This window comes from Mauremys reevesii, linkage group 4, assembly GCF_016161935.1.
Source record: "Mauremys reevesii isolate NIE-2019 linkage group 4, ASM1616193v1, whole genome shotgun sequence".
Classification (NCBI taxonomy): Eukaryota; Metazoa; Chordata; order Testudines; family Geoemydidae; genus Mauremys; species Mauremys reevesii.
Window position 1 is genome coordinate 25,561,862 of NC_052626.1, and position 20,831 is coordinate 25,582,692.

General features: G+C 39.7%; 1 long non-coding RNA gene across 4 annotated transcripts in view; it reads left to right on the forward strand.

Moving 5' to 3' along the window:
• Positions 1–20,831, forward strand: part of LOC120404603 — a 50,323-nt gene that overhangs the window by 11,091 nt on the left and 18,401 nt on the right. For all 4 annotated transcript variants that reach the window (XR_005598055.1, XR_005598057.1, XR_005598056.1 and 1 more), the window contains exons 2-4: positions 6,612–6,714; positions 13,035–13,122; positions 18,773–18,885. This is a non-coding gene — a long non-coding RNA (uncharacterized LOC120404603). The remainder of the gene's footprint in view (positions 1–6,611; positions 6,715–13,034; positions 13,123–18,772; positions 18,886–20,831) is intronic.

Below are 20,831 nucleotides of genomic sequence, written 5' to 3' on the forward strand. Positions count from 1 at the left end.
TTGAAAGTCAAGATAAGGAGTTTAAAGCTGATGTGGAAGGAACTTGTAAAGGGGCAGGGTGAAGGACACAATATGACTGAGGTGGCAGGAAAGGAAGATGAGTTAACTTGAGACTTAATATAATAAATAAAGTGTTATTGGCATACATCACCCATACTTCACACAGTTTCTCCAGCAAAGAACCCCAGTCCACACCCACCAGAGAACTATAGCCGATGCATACACACTGTAAGGACAATGAAGAAATCTTACTAATGTGCAATTGCTGTAAACATAAAACCAGGCTAGTACATTGTTGTCAAACTGTATTCTGTTAAGAACAGATAATTCATTGTGTGTCATATGTAGCTCACTTAGGGCCAAATTTTCAGTCCTGAGATACTTTATTTGCTTAGTTTTGCAGGCACAATGGGTTGTAGGCTTATAATTGGGTGCACATCAGTTTTGTGTATAAAAAAATCAATTTCCATAAAAAAATCAGGCGGTTTGATGTCAAAATATCCTGATTGCACATGCAAAGAAAATAGGTGTGAGGTTGCAGTATTGTTGGGGGAGCAATCAATTTTGGGCACAAAATTCAGCTTGCCAGATTGAAAACTAGCTCTCAAAATGTAGCCCTAAAAGTCTCTCCGACTGTACTATTCATAGACAAGCTTCTCTAGTTTCTCACATATAACATATGTATGTGTCCCCCTGCAGGGACTGACTTTCGGCTAAACAATTCAATGCTAACGCAAACTGGTCTGCTCTTAGAGGCAAGCTCTCTTTAAAAGAAATTTGCATTGACATTTGTGTTGCATTGTCTTTTGTGTGAAAAAAATATTGAAAGGGATTGATGAGCCACAACCGTTGTCAATCATAAATGACATCATTTGTGTGTAATATTTAGAAGATTAGTAACATCTGCTTTTTAAAATATGGTTAGTAGCAACCCCTCCAGCCTACTTCAACCATATGGGATGCCTTGTAAGCACAGCTAGACACTGTATATAGCAAAATCTATGGTTAGAGAAGAAACATCCCTTTCAAATAGTGGATTTTAAAAATAGGAACAACAAACTTTGCCCTCTTCCTATTTTGGGCAAAAAGAGCAAACCTGAAACCACACAGCTGAATGAAGATTGCTGTTAAAAGACACCATTACATTATTATTATTTATTGATGCACCTTTGTTCTGCAGAAAAATCCGTGTTGGACGACGAGGGCAGCCAGGCGAAGTTAGTACAAAGAAAGCATTTTGATTTTAAATGCAGCCTTCTCATGCTTGTTTCCTGGTGATTGGCAAACTGATTCTCATAACCATGAATAAAAAGCTTGAGTACATGCTTCAGAAATACAGCTTGCCCAGCCGATACAAATTCCAATCACCAATTCCTGCTCTCAGTTTCAGGGGTGCAAATCCACAGGCACACTGTTAATCTCAGTAGACTTCCTCTGGGTTTACAGTGTTGGGGAGTTAAGCAGCAGAATCCGGTCCCAATGCTTTAAAAGAATAATGAAAATGAGCACCTGCAGAATGAACGCATCTCAAGCGTATATGTGTATATAGAAAATATTAGCAGACTGCCCTCATCATTTTAAGTGAGTTATGGGACAGGGGAGGCTGTTGTACCATCAAAACCAAACCCCAGACTTGTAATAGCTCCTTGCCAGCCAGTGCTGTGGGTGTCTTCCCTGGGCCTCCGAGGTCCACTGTGGGGTAGGTTGGGACAGGAGTCCAAATTGCCACATCTCCTTTCCCCTCTGACAGGACTGGAAGCAGTATCAGCAGTTTGGGCCAGAGCTGAGCTCAGAACAAGCCAGGCCCTGATCCCTGCCCCAAGCCAGCCATTAGTCACACACACACACACACACACACACACACACACACACACACACACACACACACACACACACACACACACACACACACAGCCTGCTGCCACACCCTACTTCTCAGGAGAGGACTGGCCCTACTCCCCTTCAGTATGAAACTGGTCTGCTAACCCCCCATGAGCAGCTGTGGCCTCACCAGAGAGGCAGAAGTGGGGATCCTGAAAATGACACCCCTGACTACTGGTTGAGGCAATTTGAAAAGAAATTAATAAAAGCATATGAATGCAGCTTCCTCTGGCTTGCTGAACATAGAGTCATTCCTTGTAGGTTATGTCTACACTGCGAGCCAGGGTGTGATTCCCTTGTCCTTGTGCACATACATTGAGCTAGCACCAGTATAAGCAGCAATGTAAGCGTAGGAGCACAAGTAGCAACAATGGAGGCATGGGTGAGTCATGCCAAGTAGCAACAATGGAGGCATGGGTGAGTCATGCCATGTGCAATGATCTCATGCAGGTTTGTACTTGGCATGACTCAGTCTTGCCTCCGCTGCTGCTACTGGTGCTACTGTGGCTACACTGCTATTTATACTCACGCTAGCGTGACGAGAGATAGCACAGGGGAATCAAACCCCTCGCTCGTAGTGTTGATGTAGCCTTAGACCTTAATGTAGAACTATGGCGTTTTTAAATAAGACCCAGAAGATGACTTGGAGTTGTTTTCACTGAAGCTTCAGCTTTCACCTTAGGTATCTTTCCCCTTTACTTTAGTCTTGTCTCTACAGAGGTTACTGAATAATGTTAGCAGAGGGTAATGAAATATGATTTTTTTCCCAAGCTCATGTCTAAATCAGTCAGATCATGTCAGTCACATGGAGCAAGGTATCTTGGAAATAGTCTTAAATTAGTATTAAATATACAGTTAAATGCATCTAAATACAGTCTACACTGTATATCCCTAATTTCCTTTCTTATATTTTATTGCTAGCTTGTGACCGAAGAGTCTGCTTCGTTAGTACCTATTACAGTTTTGATAAATTAACAGCAATTATATCTGCTAAAAATGGGCACGTTTCCAAAACATCTGGTCAGAGCGGGTCATGACTGGCCCCTTCCTCTTCTCTGAGGAACAGTTGGGATTGATGCAGTTCCAAGCATTAGAGTCCCCAAGGGAACGTTACTTTACCTAATGTACTGGCTGAATGGCACGCTTCACTTCCACAACACCTGCTTACAGACTTCTAGCTGCCACTCAAACCCAAGCCAGCAGAGCATGGGAAATTGGGAACAGTGGGAAAAACAAACACAAAATAACTTGGGAGAAGATGACATGGTGAATGGGAATATGAGACACTAAAAAACACAGATTCATAGTGAGGGAGGAAAGAAGGAAGTGACCAGCATCTAAAGAAGCAAATGTTGTTTGAGTAATAATGATTGATAATTGCCCTCTTTTCTACAAAAGCCAGGTGCACTATGGGTTTCTTTCATGCCCGTGATTACCATTATACTATAGCCCTGACACAGCACAAACCATTTTCCTCTCCTAAAGAAATTATTTATACATTACTTATAGCTGTTTTGCTAAAAATGCATCACATTGTACTCAGTGAGCATTAGCTAGAGTACAGATGTCTGGGATGGGCAGGGTGTGGGTTTGGATCCAGGATTTCAGTTCAAAGAGCTTATAATAATACAGTGATCAATTACTAGTTTTGCCTTAGATCAATAGATGGAGTCACAGTGTTGTCTGCAGTATTCCCTACACTAGCTGTAGGGCAGCAGTTCTCAAATGATGGTTGGCAGTACGGATGGTGGCTGTGCAAAGCTAATTGATCACATGGTGTTACCTCTCCTTTCTCCAGCTACGAAACTGCAAACAAAAAGCAGATGGAAATACACTGAGGATGGGATTCTCACCAGTGTTCAGACTAACTCAGCTCCTAGCAGCATCAATGTGAGGTTTATCATTGACCTCAGCAGAAGCAGAATTGGGCCAAGTCTGAGCACTTTAAAGAACCCCACCTAACTACTTTCCTAATGCTACTGTTCCATTTGAGTAATTGCTCACCTCAGTAGCCAACTGGGACTTTCATGGATCTGGGGCAGAGACACCCTCAGGTAGAGGGCAGCAGTATTCTATGTGCCCCTTCTTTTCCCCACCCGTTTCATGTCTGGTTGGTGGTTTCACTCTTCCCCCCTCACTACCTTGCCTCGCTACCCCTTTTTCGTGCTTCATGACATGGAGAGGAAGGGGTGTTGAGGGGATCACATGCTGCATCTAGGTACAGACTCCGGGGCTTGTCCTGCCACCTGGTCTGCCATTGAGTGGTGTAGATGATGCAGGACCAGATGATTGGTTCCCATCTGGAGTGGAGGAAGAGGGGTGATACAGTTAGCTTCCAAGTCAAGATGGCCATTATAGGCTCCTTGTTTCAGAACCTCCCTTAAACTAGAATGCTATATCTCCTATGATAATGGTTTTGAAGTCTGGAAAGGATTTTTCCCAGGTTGGTGGATGTTAAATTGTAATGGTTGCAACTTTGGCAGGTTTCAGTATGGTTAGTAGGCTTAGATGGATATAGTTGAGGCTGCCTGGACATTGGTCTGGAGTATTCCCAATGGCATGGAGAGAGGCTAAACCTATACATCTACCACAGCCACAGTTCATAGCTTCTATCAAATAATTTCTTCTACCTCCTGCATGGAGGAGGGCTGAGGAATTGGGACTCTGGATTCTAGTCAAGGTCCCTTGTGAGTCCTGAGAATGCAGAAGGGTCATGGCCTTCACATTCACCCTCAGGTTTACAATACATTAAGATCCATTGGTGACAGTTGAGATTATCACTGGAACAACCCTGCCAGGTAGTTTACCTGGGTTTGATATTACTTGTTAGTAAAGTTGCAGCCTCTACATTAAACTACATCGTGGTGTCTCTATCTTGTTGTTCCCGTGCCCGTGTTGTAGTTGTCCAAGGGATGTTAGGTATTCATAAATGGGAAGGTAGGCAGTAGCAAATGGGAAGGGAGGTCTCACCAAATCATCTTTAAGATTTTGTACACACTATGAAAAAGTTTGTGAATCTATGCTGTGAGGAATACCTAAGAAATGCTGCAAATATCAAAGTAAACATATTTATTAATCAATGGCAACTGTCACACTGTTATAAAGCATGTTTACAGTAGTCACTATCCATTACATTTGGGACCAAACTTCTCCAGAATTTCTCTCACAGAATGTGTCTTCTCCAATACTTAGGAGAAATGGGCCTGAGCCAGAAAACTCAGATCTGGATTCAAACTTTCCCAAAAGTTTGAGGGAGTTCAGATCTATGGTTTTGGATTGGCTTTGAGCAGGGGGTTGGACTAGATGATCTCCTGAGGTCCCTTCCAACCCTGATATTTTATGATTCTATGATTGGACCCACTCTAGTATTAAGTTATAGCAGGTAGGCACAGGTGCAATGCCCTGATGTGTTATTACAGCTGAATGAAAGGGAACCTACCCACACTGCATTCTATATAGAAGTTCCAAAATGGCCATTAAACACAGTTTACTTTTGGTCTCACCTATGTTCAATCCAAATACTATTAAAGCACAGTCTGAATGAGACTAGTCCACTAATTATTCAGCGCTTCCTGTATTCATAAGAAAAGTAAGACTTTTCTTTTTGGTACCAAAGCCAATGCTTTCAGATAAGCTTAGGTATACTGGAAACCCTTTTGATTGTACTATTAATTGTTCTATAAACCTATTGCTCACATGGAGTTAAGGCAGTTTCATAAAAGCCATAAGAAGGATATAAATTAAATATAAGAAGATATGAGATAACGATCTATGCAGAGCAGCTTTTCTTCTCTGTTTGATCTTTGTTGGCTAGTTTTGTCAGTACCTTCTGGTGGGAGTTTGATTTAGTGTCTTTGAAGTCACACCAGTGCCAGCTTTACAGTGTATCATGTAGGGCTTGTATGTTGTTAGACCCAGAAGTTTATTTTCCATATTCCCCAGATGTGTCAGCTATGCTCATCAATCTGAGCTATAGACTGAGCACCCACATAGTCTCTACTGGGTTGAAGTTCACCTTTCCCCCAGCCAAACGTACGTATGTTATAGTCAAAAATTCCAAAAATAAGCATGGGCCTGATTCTTTTGCCTCCTTTCACCAGTTTTAAATTTACTGACTTCTCTGGAATTACTCCTGATTGCCACCAGTATAAATGAGAGAAACTTCTGGGCCTATATCTCATTTGTGTTGGAAATTAAGTTTTTGCAAAGATTTTCTTTTAACATGGTTCATTTAAAAAAATCCATTTATATTTCAAACACAGAGGTGATAGAAACTGATTGGATTCAGTTGACACATACTCCACCCTTAAAGTATAATTATATCTTCAAAAGCACCTTACACACAATGGGCACCACTACAGTATAAAGTGATGCTAATACTAAAAACCTAGGGAAAAAAAGAAAAAAAAAATCTAGTAAAGTTTCAATTTCAATTTTAGTGCATAGACTCATACATTTATTTCATCACCAAAAGCCCCTCTCTATGCACTTGAACATATTAGTAAAGGCAAATAGAAACCCCAGAAAACTCCTGAAAAGTTGGGGTAGTGGGAGAGCTTTGATCCTAATTTGATTCCCAATGCCTATATGACCGACTTGGAATCTGTTATCCAGACCTGAAGAAGAGCTCTGTGTAAGCTAGAAAGCTTGTCTCTCTCACCAAAAGAAGTTGGTCCGATAGAAGTTATTACTTCCCACAAACGCCATTGTCTCTCCAATGCCTTTGACAGACATTCAGCAACAGCAGCAGATCAGTATAAAACCATTGAAAGAACAGAACACAAGACGGGATGGGAGGATTAAAATAAGACAGCCAATGTAAGGAGATCTATTGTAAGTAGCCTATTAAAAATTGAACAGTATTTGTATTTATTTGGTTCTTTCCCTTTTAAGTGGGTTTCCAGTCTAATATCAGTCTTCCAGATTATTCTCCTTTTTGTCTTCTTTCCCTAATCCACCTTTTCTCACTGGCATCTTCTGTAAAATAGGCCAAACCCAAAGAATTTCTAGGTGAGTGGGGGGGAGTTAGTTTCAAGTTCCACAAGTTTTTTCCTTTTCAATTTTGTTTCCAAGGCAGATCCAAAACTGGAAAGTTTTTTTGTTTGTTTTTGGTTTGATTTTTTTATGTTTCCGTTGCACAGGAAGATTAAATCTCATGAAAACATTCCTTGTTTATACACATTTAGCCCACAATGGAGGAAATATAAGAACACTGAAGTTTTAAGACACTTTCAGTAGTGGTGGAAATCCCTCAAAGTTAGCACTTCTCATGACATTTCCTCCATTTTGGGCTGAAATCACACAAAAAAAGATTGCAAGCCTTTGGCACCATTGATTCCAAACCTGAAACCTAGCCCCATTTTAGCCTCAAATCCTTGTTCATAAGCTTTAGTTTAAATTAATGCCAATCCTGAATCCATACACTAGTTCCTTGCCCCATCTCTAACTGTCACATGCTATTGTATTGTAGCATCTAAGTAATATACTTTATGAACTAATGGGCAGGGATTTTCTGAAGAGCAGTGCAACTCTCCCTCAAGTTTGAAAATCCCACAATGTACACTTATTTTGTCCCTCTCAAGTCAGACTGAAGTCTACTTGTAATTTCCTAAATCCAGGTCTTCTACACAGTCAGCAAAATATTTTTTGGCCATTCTACTGAACACTCTCTAATATTTTAGATTTTTTTTAATTTAATTTTAAATGCTTTAGACACTAATTGCACAGTAATAGCAGTCACTGCATAGCTGGACTGGCTTAAAAGCTTCAAGCAAAATGCTGATTTGCAAATTAACATGCCTTGACAACCAATAGAGATGTCAATTTGGAAATAAATGACAGAGTATCATTCCTCCAAAGCAGGCATGGTTTATGGAAATGTAATCAAATATTCTCACTCTGAAGGATTTGATACCTGGATTAATGTTTGATACATTACTGACCACACACTCACACACTCACCCTCATAGCTAACTTTCCAGTCATGCATAAGAAGATAAACCTGATATGAATGTAATTCCTGGCTAAAAATGCCTTGACATGCCAACTATCTTGCCAGAAATATGGTTCTACTTACAGAAGGTGCTATTACTCCTTATTTGCCAACTCAACAATAAAATCCAACAGGAGAATACATAGCTCTAACATTTTTATACACATAGTGAGACCATAACAAATTACACACACAACAGCCCACGTCAACCTTTTTATTAAAAAAGCCTGGCATAACACAACCAATTTACTCTACAGAACGTGGTCTTGTATGAAACATTAGAATTAGTGATGTGTATATTGTTCTGCAAAAGACACAAATCTCTCCAGACTGAGCAAGTTCATATCATCTGGATTAAACCTGAACTTCATGGGTTTGAGCTGCCCAGAGCTGAATATGCAATGTCATCAGGTTGTGGCAGAAGATGATATTATTTGCATCGTGTTGTTATCTCATTGCAGCATGACACATCAGGGGCTTTATGCTCCAGAAGTCCAACCCAAAGATGGAAAAGGTGAGGAACGGAGAAAAAGTCCACATACTTCCTCTTTTCAGGTTGCCTGTCCTCTTCTACTCACAACAACCATGACTGCCATATATTCACAATTATTTTTAAAATAATTTCTGTTAGTTCTTCTTGGCCTGTGCATGAGCAGTTCATTGCAATTATTCCAACATTTGAAATATGAACCATTTAGATCAGACACATAGGTCACATGGTGTGTTTCTGTGTCCTAATTGGATATATGTAATTCTCGGAATCAGGTTTCCAGTAGAGCTGGGCAGAACATTTTGGGTGAAATGAAAGGGAGAGAGAAAGACTGACACCCTCATGATCTAGAGCCTGGTGGCTGAGGCACGAGCCTGGGATGTGGTAGAATTAGGGTACGTCTGCACTGAAATAAAAAACCCACGGCATCAAGTCTCAGCACCTGGGTCAATTGACTTAGGCTTGTGGGGCTAAAAATTGCTGTGTAGATGTTTGGGCTTGGGCTGGAGCCCAGGCACTGAGACCCACCCCCTTAATGGGGTTTGAGAGCCCAGGCTCCACCCTGAGCCCGAATGTCTACACTGCAATTTTTAGCCCTGCTGGCCCAAGTCAGCTGACTCTGGCCAGCTACTACCATGCCATGGTCTTTTACTGCAGTGTAGACATACCCATGGGTTCATGTCCTTATTCTGGCTGATTCAGAATGATCTGGAATGAAGAGCTCTGCTCTGAATCAGGCAGAGATGGGATTGGCTCTCTCATAGCCCAGAGCCATGCCCTACCCATCGGGACGGACACATACCTTCCTGAACCAAAAAACTCAGGTTTTGATCCAAAAATGGATATTATGACACAATAACATGTTTTTTGTTAAAATGTTTGAAATGTCTTGTTTTCATTCCAGTCTGGAACAAAAACAGATTTTGAAACCTGAAGTTGCTGCAGAATAGAATTGTTGTCCTCTGGTCAGCTATAGTTTCCAGGGCAACAAATGGCAATTAGGAATTCAAAATTAATATCCCACATGTCTTCATCAGTATTGTTTTATAATTTGTCCTTTCTGCAGGCATGCCTGCCAGTAAACTGATTTACCATAGTATTCCGAGAAAATAGGCAACAAGGGGGGTCCAGACCAAAACTAAGCAAATTTGTTTAAATATTTAAATCAACATTTGGTAGGAAAGATTTTGCCCTTTTATCCCAGCTCCATTCAGTCTGTACTCCGGAATAGAGTGCAATGAAAAATAAATCTTGTGAAAATAATTTAAATACTGAAGTTGTTTTCATTTCAAAAGATTCAAAATTGAGCCATATTTTAATTTTTTTTAATGTTCAGGAAATTTCTTAATCATCATCAATTCCATTACCAAAACCCAATGTCCAATAAACAAACAAAAAAATAATAAACTGCTAAAACATTGATAACATTTTTTTTATTCAAAAGTCACAAATAAGTACTCAAAATGAAAAAAAATTGAAAATGTTTTCACTTAAAAAAGGCCATCTAAAAAAAAACAACTTTTTATTTGAAAACTTTCAACCAGTTCAACTCTTAATTTTTTTTGGAAACATGTTAATGAAACATGAAAATGTCTCAGTCCTAATGATCTTGTATAGTAGAAACCGAACTCTAAACTATCTGCAATATATTAAGACCCAGCTCACACAGTAATTAAAATGCAGCTACTTCTCAGGTGGAATGGGATCTTGTTAATATGCCAGAGAATTATTACTCATTATTTTATGTCAGGAAGTGAAAAACATTGTATTGTATTGAAAGGACTCTTTGGTGGGTGGGGAATTTCAGAAGGCTGATGTCACTACTACAGCTGCTTGCACACCACAAAGATATTTCCATGATTAGTTGTGTGAATCTCAGTACGAATTCACTACAGCCATGCTCACAACTGTTACTTGCCACAAGCATTTGTACATATCTACTCTATTATATCCTATTCTTGCTTTTCTTGTTAAGTGCATACCTTAATATACCGTTATTACTGATTATGGCCCCAATGCTGCAAATGATTATGCTCATGCTTAGCGTTATGCATGCGAATAATCATGCTGAAGTCAAAAGGAGTACAGGGTATGTAAAATTAAGCATATGCATAAGTGTTTACAAGATCAGGGGTCAATTCATTAAGTATGAAGCATAGTAAAATATACAAGAGGTCCAACAAGGCCCAGATAATAGTGCTATAAGAACCTACATATATATGTAAGTACTGAATACAACTTAGAGTTTTAAATTGGCTTGATAGCTATTCCATACATGGCAGGTTTAATTACATGACATTCCTTTTTCCTTGTCTTCCAACTAGTGTGTTACAGTAATACCTGTTGCAGGGAGATGTGGTTAACATTGCGTGAGCCCCATGGCATTTTTTTTTAAGAGAATCCCTAATCCCTGCTTAATTTTATGAACTGTCAAAATGATTCTAAACATCTCTCCAGTTTGCATTTTCACCTCAGGACAGGAGTCCAGAGGTACAGATTTGTTGTACAACAGTGGACTTTAGGCAATTTTCATCTTTTAATGCCTGCAGCGTCTGAGGTTGAATTTGTAATAATCACCAGATTATCTCTAAAGGATCTTTCTGTTGTACTTGCAAATGGTTCTGCAGGAAAATGCAAAAGATACAGAGGAAAAATAATTGATTAGAGGCAGGAGATCATTTTGTCACATAATCCCAGATGGAAAAGAAAACAAATGCTGATTTTTTTTTTAATGACAGGTGAAAGATACTGTAGGAAAGACCAATTCTTGAGGTAGTTGTTATTCCAGCTAAGTCAGATGTTGATCTCAACCCCCTGGTTAGATATTAGGGTGTATTCAAAGAAAGTCCGAGAAAAGTGAAGCTGTGATTCAAATCTTACTTAGCACTCAGGGCCAAATGCTCATCTGGTGTAAATTGTAAATCAGTATAGCGGCAATTAAGTCAATAGAGCTACATTGATTTACACTATGAATCTGACTTTGAAAAAGAGATATGTATTGTGATTATGGGCCAGATTCCGATCCTCTTACCCTAAGTAGCAATTTATTTCATGATTGGTCCTATTTTCTTCATTGGGACCACAAATGGAATAAAGGGCTACTCATGGTAAGGGGAACAGAATCTGGCCATATGTCTCTGTGAATTTCTTATAACATTCGTATGAAGGCAAAGAATGCAGTGGTACTGATATGAATTTGTGTACACATGTTTTACACCAGTGTAAGTGAAGTGACTTACATCTGTACTAATGGGATTGGTATCAGGCGTGGTGTGTTTGTTCATTATTACAGTTCACCGAACATTTTATTTTAGCAAATAAATTAACCCAATTTCATTTGCACAGCCAGGACTTGATCCTCATCCCGGTCACCAGTAAATCCAGAGGAGTTCCACCAAAGTCAGTGGAGTTACTGGGGATTTACACCAATATTACTGACCAGAATCAGGTAGCTGGAGTGCAGCAAATCATTATTTAATAATGAGGCATTGAATTCAGATGTTTCCTCTATCCTAATGCTAGGAAAATCCATTCCTATCCTGGTCTTGAAAAATGCTCAGAAGGGGTGGAGGTATTTTTCGGTCTGATAGTTAAATCAGACAGAATGGTGGCAGGATGAAGCACTATATCTCTTTAAATCTCCACAAATGTCCGCTCCTGTCAAGCTAAAAAGTACAAATGTCATAAAGTGTGGAAGTTCCAACCCTTTGTACATTGTTGCTGAAGTCTGAAATATCACTTTCACTTCTAAACAGTTAGTGAAATTAAAATGCAAGTCAAAAAGCAAAACAGGATATTGAATGTATGTGTCCATTGTTTTTTGAGGAAGGAGTAGAAAATGGGGAATATTGGGAAGACATATGAGCAAAATATATATCTGTATCTAGATATATAGAGACATTAGGTAGTCATCAAATATTGATGGTGCATTGAAAATATAAGACTGAGGTAGAGTGTTCCATATGTTTGTTTTGTTTTGTTTGGCCAATGTGTTAAGTAGAATAACTTATGAGAAGTGTTAGCATTCATCCCTTATACTTTTTTTGTTAACAGGTTAGCATTCGACCAATTCACAGATCCAAGGCTCTATCTATTATTAATCAAAAGAGTTAAAAAGTCAATCCAATCTAGTTATATACAGTAGTTCTTGTGGTTTTCAAACCCTTAAATAATTAATGGTGTCATCACTTTCCCAGTGGATGTCAGGCTGTAGAATGTCTGGAATCAGAATCCCACTGGGAAAAAAAAGCAACATAGTCAAAAAAGTAGTAATTTCTTTTTAATAACAGCAACTCCAGCCTATTGTATCATCGCTATCAGTCTCTAGAGAGATTATTTCAGAATATAAAAGAGAAGTTTCTTGTATCAAAGTCCTTATGGGATCAAACAACTCTGGCAAATCTATATCTATACAGTATATCTAGCTAGCTAGGTGTGCATGCTAGTGAGCATCCATATTTAATACATTTATCTCTAGATCTCTATCCATTTATCTATGTACAACTCTCTATAATGTATCATATTCAAATGTTTCATAATCTTCAAAGATCCCTTTAGCTAATCATAAATAATTATAGTTTCTTCCCCCAGAAATAGTTACCAGCATGGTTGAGATGGGCATTTGATACAACTCCCCATTTTTCAGTAATTATTTGCTTTATTTTCATTTAGGCTATAATTTCCCGTGACTGATCATCTCAACCTGAGACTGAATTTTTTTTGAAAAGTTTGAACAGAATCCAACCTGGCATTTTGATTGGTGAGTATTTTAGAAGGTGCAGGAGGAGTGAGAGGGGCAAAATCCTTCTTATGAGCTTTTTTAAATATTTCTGTTTGTTTTTAAAATATTTAAAATGTTTGTTTATTTTTTCAAAGTCATCCATGAAGAGAAGTCACTTTAAATTTAAAAGTATGTTAAGATATAATGACATTATTTTAAGTGACAGAACATCATATTAATATACCAGCTCTGCAAGTGAGGGACATGAGTTTCCATATTGAGTAAGGTATTCTGATATGATTAACTTACCACCTAAGGCTTTTTGGATTTTATTTCAATCCAGATAACCACTACTTCTTTCCCATTTATCACAAAAATTGAAGGCGCCCATTATATCTGACTGGCCTCTGTAGTGGTCCCCAGTGTCTACATATTCAAGTTTTTTGTCCTACATTGCTTTGTACTGAAGAATACATTGCAACTCTGTGCATAAGCCCCTTCCTATCAGCTAAACCTGCCCAGCCCACTGCAGCCCCAAATCCCCAAGCATTTAACTTATGACAAGCCCAACTTTACAAACCCGCACGCTCATTGACAAAGCCAGAGATGCCCTTTCAACTACTAATCTACCCAACCTATGTGCACTTCAGCATTCAGTCTGAGTGCCAACTTGCCAACATTCAGCTGGAGTTTCAGTAATACACATTGTTGTATCTTAGAACACTCGGCCTTAAATGTAGTTGAGGGAAAGAGATTTTCTGTACCTATAAGGAAATGCTGTTTATATCATTGAGACTGAGGGCTGGAAGGTTTGGTAGCTGAGTGGTGATGGCCTTTCACTGGGGTGTTAGAGTGTGGGCACTTTTTTCTTTTGAAAACAACAACAAAGAAACTAAATGAAAGATACGATAGTATTGGAAGAAAAAATGTGAAGAATTTAAGAGCACACATGTCAGGAAATTCCCTCAGTGGCATTGCACATATTGAATTATATTCTGCTTTGAGCTACATTGGTGTAAATCCACAGTATTATAACTTCATCCACTTTGATGCAGTCACTCTTGATTTACACTAGTGTAACTGACAGCATTTGACCCATGGACTACACATATATATTAAACCATGCATGTAGCAGCCTAAATAATAACTGAAAAATAATGCAATACATATATCATGCTGGATGTGCAATGTGTCAAGTTAATGTGGAAACTTTAGCTTTTGAAAGCCTTGGCTCTTCTGCTTGCATTCTCAACTTAATAGTGTATTAACATAGATGTTGGTGTTTAGCAGGGTTTTGTGCTTCTTAGATGACATGTTCCCCCAGAAACCATTACACTTTTTTTCTTAGATCATAATGAAAGTGTGTAAAAAGTAAGATCAGTTGTAGAAATACACAAGTCATTAAACGGACCCATTAGCACTGCTGAGCTGACACAAAGCCCCAACCTTTCATGAGTATTTCCATACAATTTCTGTGCCCTTTCACAAAGATAAGAAACAATTCTGCTCACTGAGCCCCCTAACTGGTAGGTTCCATGAGAAACACTAGAAACTTCCACAGTAACCATCAGAGCTGGCTCAGGGTTAGGGTGACCAGATAGCAAGTGTAAAAAAAATTGATGCCTATATAAGAAAAAGCCCCCCAAATCGGGACCTTCCCTATAAAATCGGGACATCTGGTCACCCTACTCAGGGTGGGGGTGCCTATGATAAACCTGTTTGAAGAATGTAGCAGTGGCTGTACTCCATTGGTGCTCCCACTCGTATAATGTCTGTTCCAGGAATGATGCCTCCAGAAGCTCCTGCTAAAAACAAAAGGTCAGATTCTGACATTGTGGATTCTGGCTATTGGCTGCTACCAGAAATTCTCCTGGTGGCTGTGGGCAATGAAGCTAGAGCAGCCTCTTTTAATTTACCCCAGGGACCGGGCTGGTCCCTGGACAGCCCCAGAGTGCAGAATCTCACTCCCAAAGGTGGTGTAAATCAACCTTTGCTTTACTCTCTCTGTTTCTATGCCACAAACAGCCCAGCCACATCAGATGTGGCCCAAAATTTAAGGAAAGCAAGTGCATGTGTATTTTGTTGCTCTGGAATACTCAGAACCATTCATCCTGTTTTTTTTCCCAGGGTAATTTAACCAATTCAGTGGTCTGCACTGTATTAGAATAATACATTGCCCTTCTATAGCACCTTTACTCTGGAGAATTCAAACATGCATGACATGTATTTATCCACCAATTGCCCTTGGCTTCTGGAAGACAGGTATATTGCAAAAGAACAACAAAAGTAACCGGTACCCTTTAAAAAATATTTATAAATAACCAAAACAGCTCTCATTTATAAACAAAATCAAGGAAAAAAAGAAGTTAACAGCAAAGCAATATTTTGGACAGTTCACAGCCTGCAGGCCGAACAATAAGCAATTTGTTGAGGAAGAGACAATAAAGACATTCTTTGTAGCTTGCCGGCTGGCATGGAGAGCTACCCATTGTGCTGCTGACTGGGAGACTTGGGATTAGGGAGTAACTTAGGTTCCCAGGCTTGGCACCAATGGAAACGTGAGTTTACGTATTTAGTCTTTGAACAGAAGAAGAGGTCACAGTTCAGTACCATTTGAGAGCTGATCTACTGAACAGCACTAGCACTGGCTCCAAAGGATAGATGTTCATCTGCCCATCTGGTCAAAGGTGAAGTGCCCTAATAATGCCTCCAGCAAGGTAGAAAAGATAAAAAGCTTGCAAAGCAAAGCCGAATTGGGGGAAGTGCACTCTTTCAAGTGATAGCATAGACTGCAGTGAAAAAGAAGGACAATCATAATAAAATGCTACTTCCAGAAAACAGCATAGTGGGCTAGAATCAAGCAATGTAAAGTGCCCCCAATATACAAACCACTCCCATTTTTTAAATTTATTTGTTTCTATAAAGCTATCGAATCATATTAAATCTACTGCATTCACTTCAATCAGAAACACAAAAGAAGAGAAAGAAAGAGAGATGCTTTTTACTGCAATTTCCAAACCTCTCAGAAAATTCAGAAACTAGACTACTCCATTAGAAGAAGAGTAGGATAGAAGTCAATGTATTACACAGTTATCAATCAAAAGCTCAGGATTGCTGGTTCGGGGAAACAACAGAGCCTTTGAATTAATGTTACGCTAGAAATCTGGTGGAATGACCAGAAGTTGTTATAGTCTGATAGCCATTTTGTATCTTATCTGAAATGAATTGGTGGTCTTCTTGGAGAGGCGATCTCTGTGAACGTATCGCCCCTGGAGAGCACAAAAGACTTCATAATTATCGTAACAAGAGCTCATCAAAATATTTTTGCAAAAATATTCAACAACATTTTCGTGAACATTTTTCTCCATTTTCCAACCAACTTTAATGGTGACACCTTTTCTGGCATTCTCAGAAGAAAGGTTAATGATTTACCGGGTGTGTCAACCTGTTCTCCCCAGTGAACAGCTGACATATGTACACATATATATTTGGTGACTCTTTATCTGGTACCTTTGCTGCCACCATCCAATATGCACTCCTTGTCTCTTTGAGACATAGAGTTAAAAGCTTTTAGTCTTTTGTCCCCAGGAACTGGAAACCTGGAGATACAATCTAGCATGTGGTAACTATTATGTAGCATCACTTCAGGAAGCGGCAGTCAAGTGTCTAAATAACTTAGTAGCACATATCAGGCTTAGTCTTAGAGGCAGTGAAAATAGAGTATCGTATTTGTTATGCAAAGAACATACATTATATGATCTAACATGGAACTGGAAGCATTAAAGAAATCATGAGACTGATGTCATCACCACCTGTGATACCACCAGAGTGGATGGAGCCTCTAGGAGGTGTTGGAGAGTGGATCTTGAGAGAGGAAGATCTGGGAATTGTGACAGGGAACCAGAAATCAGATGGTCAGACAGGTTTGACTAGACTTGCCTGCAGAAGAGGGCTAACTGAGGCAGGGTTAGTAGAACTATGAGGAGGAAACCTGAAGAGGCCAAAGAGAGCTCAGCTTAGTGTTCTGAGGCTTGGATCTTCCCCCTAAGTAAGTTTTATACACACACAAATGGTTCGTCTTACCCTATATAAGTCAGCCTTGAGCTTCTTAATTATTTATGTATACATACTTTACCCACACATATATTACATTACATACTTATTACCTGTCAGGGATGGTCTAGATAATACTTAGTCCTGCCACTAGTGCAGGAGACTGGACTAGATGACCTCTCGAGGTCCCTTCCAGTCCTACAGTTCTATTATCATGCCATGACCTGTGTCTGATGTCACCTCTAAGCACAAACTCTTGCTGCTGACTTACCAGGACGGCTTTGGGAGTCTCTCATTTTTTCTGAGGAATCTTTCTCCTCCAAAGCCTGGATTTGTTATTTAAATAACAAATTTATTTATGTGTGAAGCTTCCAGGGCGTGGAACACCAAGCTTAGCTCTCTTCAGCCTCTTCAAGTTTCCTCCTCAGAGCTCTACTAACCCTGCCTCAGTTAGCCTTCTTCTCTAGGCAAGTCTAGTTAGACCTTCTGTCTGACCCTCTGACTTCCAATTCCCTGTCACTGCCCTGTCACAATCCCAGATCTTCTTCTCTCAAGATCCAATCTCCAACCATCTCCTTAATCCTCCCCCTCAGCTCTGTCCCCTCTGGTGATATCACAGCTGGTGATGTCACCAGTATCAGCCGTTCCTTCACACTGGGCATGGAGAATGAATTATGCTGGTAACCCAAATGTGATCCCTCCATATTAGGACTGAGATGCATTAATGGGATACTATATTAGTAGCAGATAGCTCTTTTTTTTTTTTTGCACCATTGCTGCTTCAGTACTTTGTCAGTGCTGGGTGAATGGTACTAAAATTGTGCTTTGAATATTCACTCGTATTTAAAAATGAAATTCCTATAGTTCTGTTTCCACAAGAACTCTAAATCCTTTTTTGTTCACTTATTGCAAATATTAATGTGATTGAGTTTTACCAGCGTAAATACTCTTGGAAAGGAATTTTTAAGCTACCATGTGTGATTGTAGATTTGAAATGAAGCAGCATGAAAGGTAAACACCAGAAATCATTATACCATGTGACCAGTCACTACAAAGTGACTCCCCAAGTGAACAGTTTGTGATCTATCTTTAGAGTAAAACAAAAACAAAAATTTGCATCTCCTCCCTTGCATAATTGCATAATGGAACAACAAATATGTCTAAGATGTCTGCAATCTGCTTGTGAAGTTCCATGAGGAGAAAAAGAGTGTAAATTCATTTACCTCTGTGGAATGAAAGGTGAGTCAGGGAAGCAGAATTGGTGAATTGTTTGCTGAAAACATTCAGTCCCACTCTACCTTTTCTGTGCATAAACAGAGAATCTCAGAGCTGTTGGTTAAGCACTTTTCACAAGCAATAGATATATTTAAAGTTTAAAAAGCCAACATCACAAAATTGCAGGAGGACATTATATCCACTCAAGACTCTAATTTTTACATTAATCTCTGGAGTTTGCAGGGGGTGAGGGGTGAGGGTATTTTTTCCAGTCAGACAAAAGTAATATTTAGTCCTAAAATGTGAAAACAATGTAGTTGGGCCGGAAGTTTATAACTTATGTTATGAAACTTCACACTCATTGGTCTGTGATTCCAGTTCAAGATGGGCTGATATAGCATTGTTTTGTTTTTTTCGCCAGTTCTCTTGCTTTTGTGGCTTACTCAGGCCCTATGGCCTCTGCTGAAGATGAAGGAAACGCATCAGAAGGGGGCCATCAGGACTTTCCTGACCAGACAAAACTGGTAGTGAGAGGTAGGCACACGTTAGCAGCAAAGGTGCTGTGTAAGAAAGTGTAGGAAGGTTTGAAAATATGGTTGTGATGAGATCAGCCCTAACATTCTGAGATAATCCAGATAATGTCTTAGAGCTGTATTGTCCCCTTGCTAAACCTTTATGGCCATGCAGGGAAGTAGGAGGAAGTAAGGACTCTAACCCACCTTGTGTGAGACCTAAACATTCCCTGTGCTTGGAGGAGTGCCAGGGTTGCCATCCAGATGTATCTCACAGGAGCAACTGGACAAGTTGCTTACAGAGGAGGGAATATTCCTCAACCCCCAATAGCTTCTAGCAAAAAGCTTTTGAGACCCAGCACAACTGGGGAGCCCGGGGAAGCATTTTGCTTTTCTATTGCAGAATGATTCTTTTATCCCCTATTTCAAGCCTAAATGGAACAATTTACCCCTTAGGGTTGTAAGCTCTTTAGGACAGGTACCATATCCTTTTCTGTGTTTATACAGCACCTGGCACAATGTGGGGACAGATTTCAACTGGGACCTCTAGACATTACTGTAACAGAAGTCCTAAATAGTAATAAATTCTGAGTAAGCATCCATCTGAACTGTGGAATATTAATCTAGACCACACTCTAAGTCCTATCACAAGCTGTAGGTGCATTGGCAAGGAGTCTGAAAATGACTTTTGAAATTCCCAAAGGCCATTCAAACCTCTGAGTTTAGCAAATAAATAAATCATCTGCATATGAAGTTCTTAATTTCAAACTGATTTAACTGTAACTATCTGCAAACAGTTCAGAGAGGGGTCCCCCCCCTCCTTTTGGTCTTCTTGTGCTTTTCATCTTCACTATAATTCTGCCTCCCTCAAGTGTCATCTCTCACACATCTCTTCCAATTTATATCTAGATGTGTCTGTCCTGTGACTTCTGTCACCTGTGTGTGCCTGGTACATGCCCTGCTCTCCTTCCCTCCCTCTTTCTCTCTCTCTCTCTCATTCTCAGACCACAGGGGCCGCAAGCCTGGCCTCCGATCACCACTTTCTCAGTGTGGCACTTCCTCCTGCACACTGCTCTCGCATGTTGTTTATCTCTCGGAAGGATTGTAACTATAGATAGCATCAGTGGAACTGTATCTGTCTAGGAGCAGATGTCTACCTCTGCCGCATCATCTTAATTGCCCTGCTGTGGCTCACCTACCAGAAGTCTTTTTTTTTTCTTCCAATTTTGCAGATGATTAGTTGAAAAACAGCAGGACTGAGCTTGTAGGCATAGGCTCATCTGGGAGCATTTAAATTTGCAAGGAAAGAGATTCCTTTCAGTCCCTAACCAACTGGACAGTATTGTCTAAGGTCTTTGTGATTTGGTCTCAGATCTCCATTTTGTAATGAATTAGGAAAACACTGTGGGAAGAGAAAACTAGAGAGGTAAAAAATGATCCTCCAAATGCTGGCCCCGAAGTGGCTACTGGGATTTGTGGGGGAAAGCAAACCTAGTGAATGGTGCTATTCATGAGAGTGGCACATTCACCCCCGCTGTACACCAACAGACACCGTCCATTGGGTTTGCCTCCCCCACAAATAGAGTTTGTCGTACCTATTTTGGGGCTAGTATTTTGATGGTATTATTCATGATAGCGGCACATTCACCCCGCTATACAGTTTTTTAGGCATTAGGAACTTTGTTACCAGGAAAAATTGAGATATATAGTCCCTCTACCAGAAGAAATATTTTTATATATATACAATTTGAAAGAACTCAATTTGGCTATTTTAAAAATAAAGGGGCTAGATTCCCCCCCTCAGTCACTTTGGATTTACACCCATTAAGACACAATGACGCTATAATGGATTTGCATCAGTGTGAGAGTAGAATTTAGCCTGTAAATAAAAAATGAAATCTGGCAAGTGATTTATCTTTATTTTGTTATAATTACTTTGTGTATTTTGCAGGAGGGCTAAAGAATATA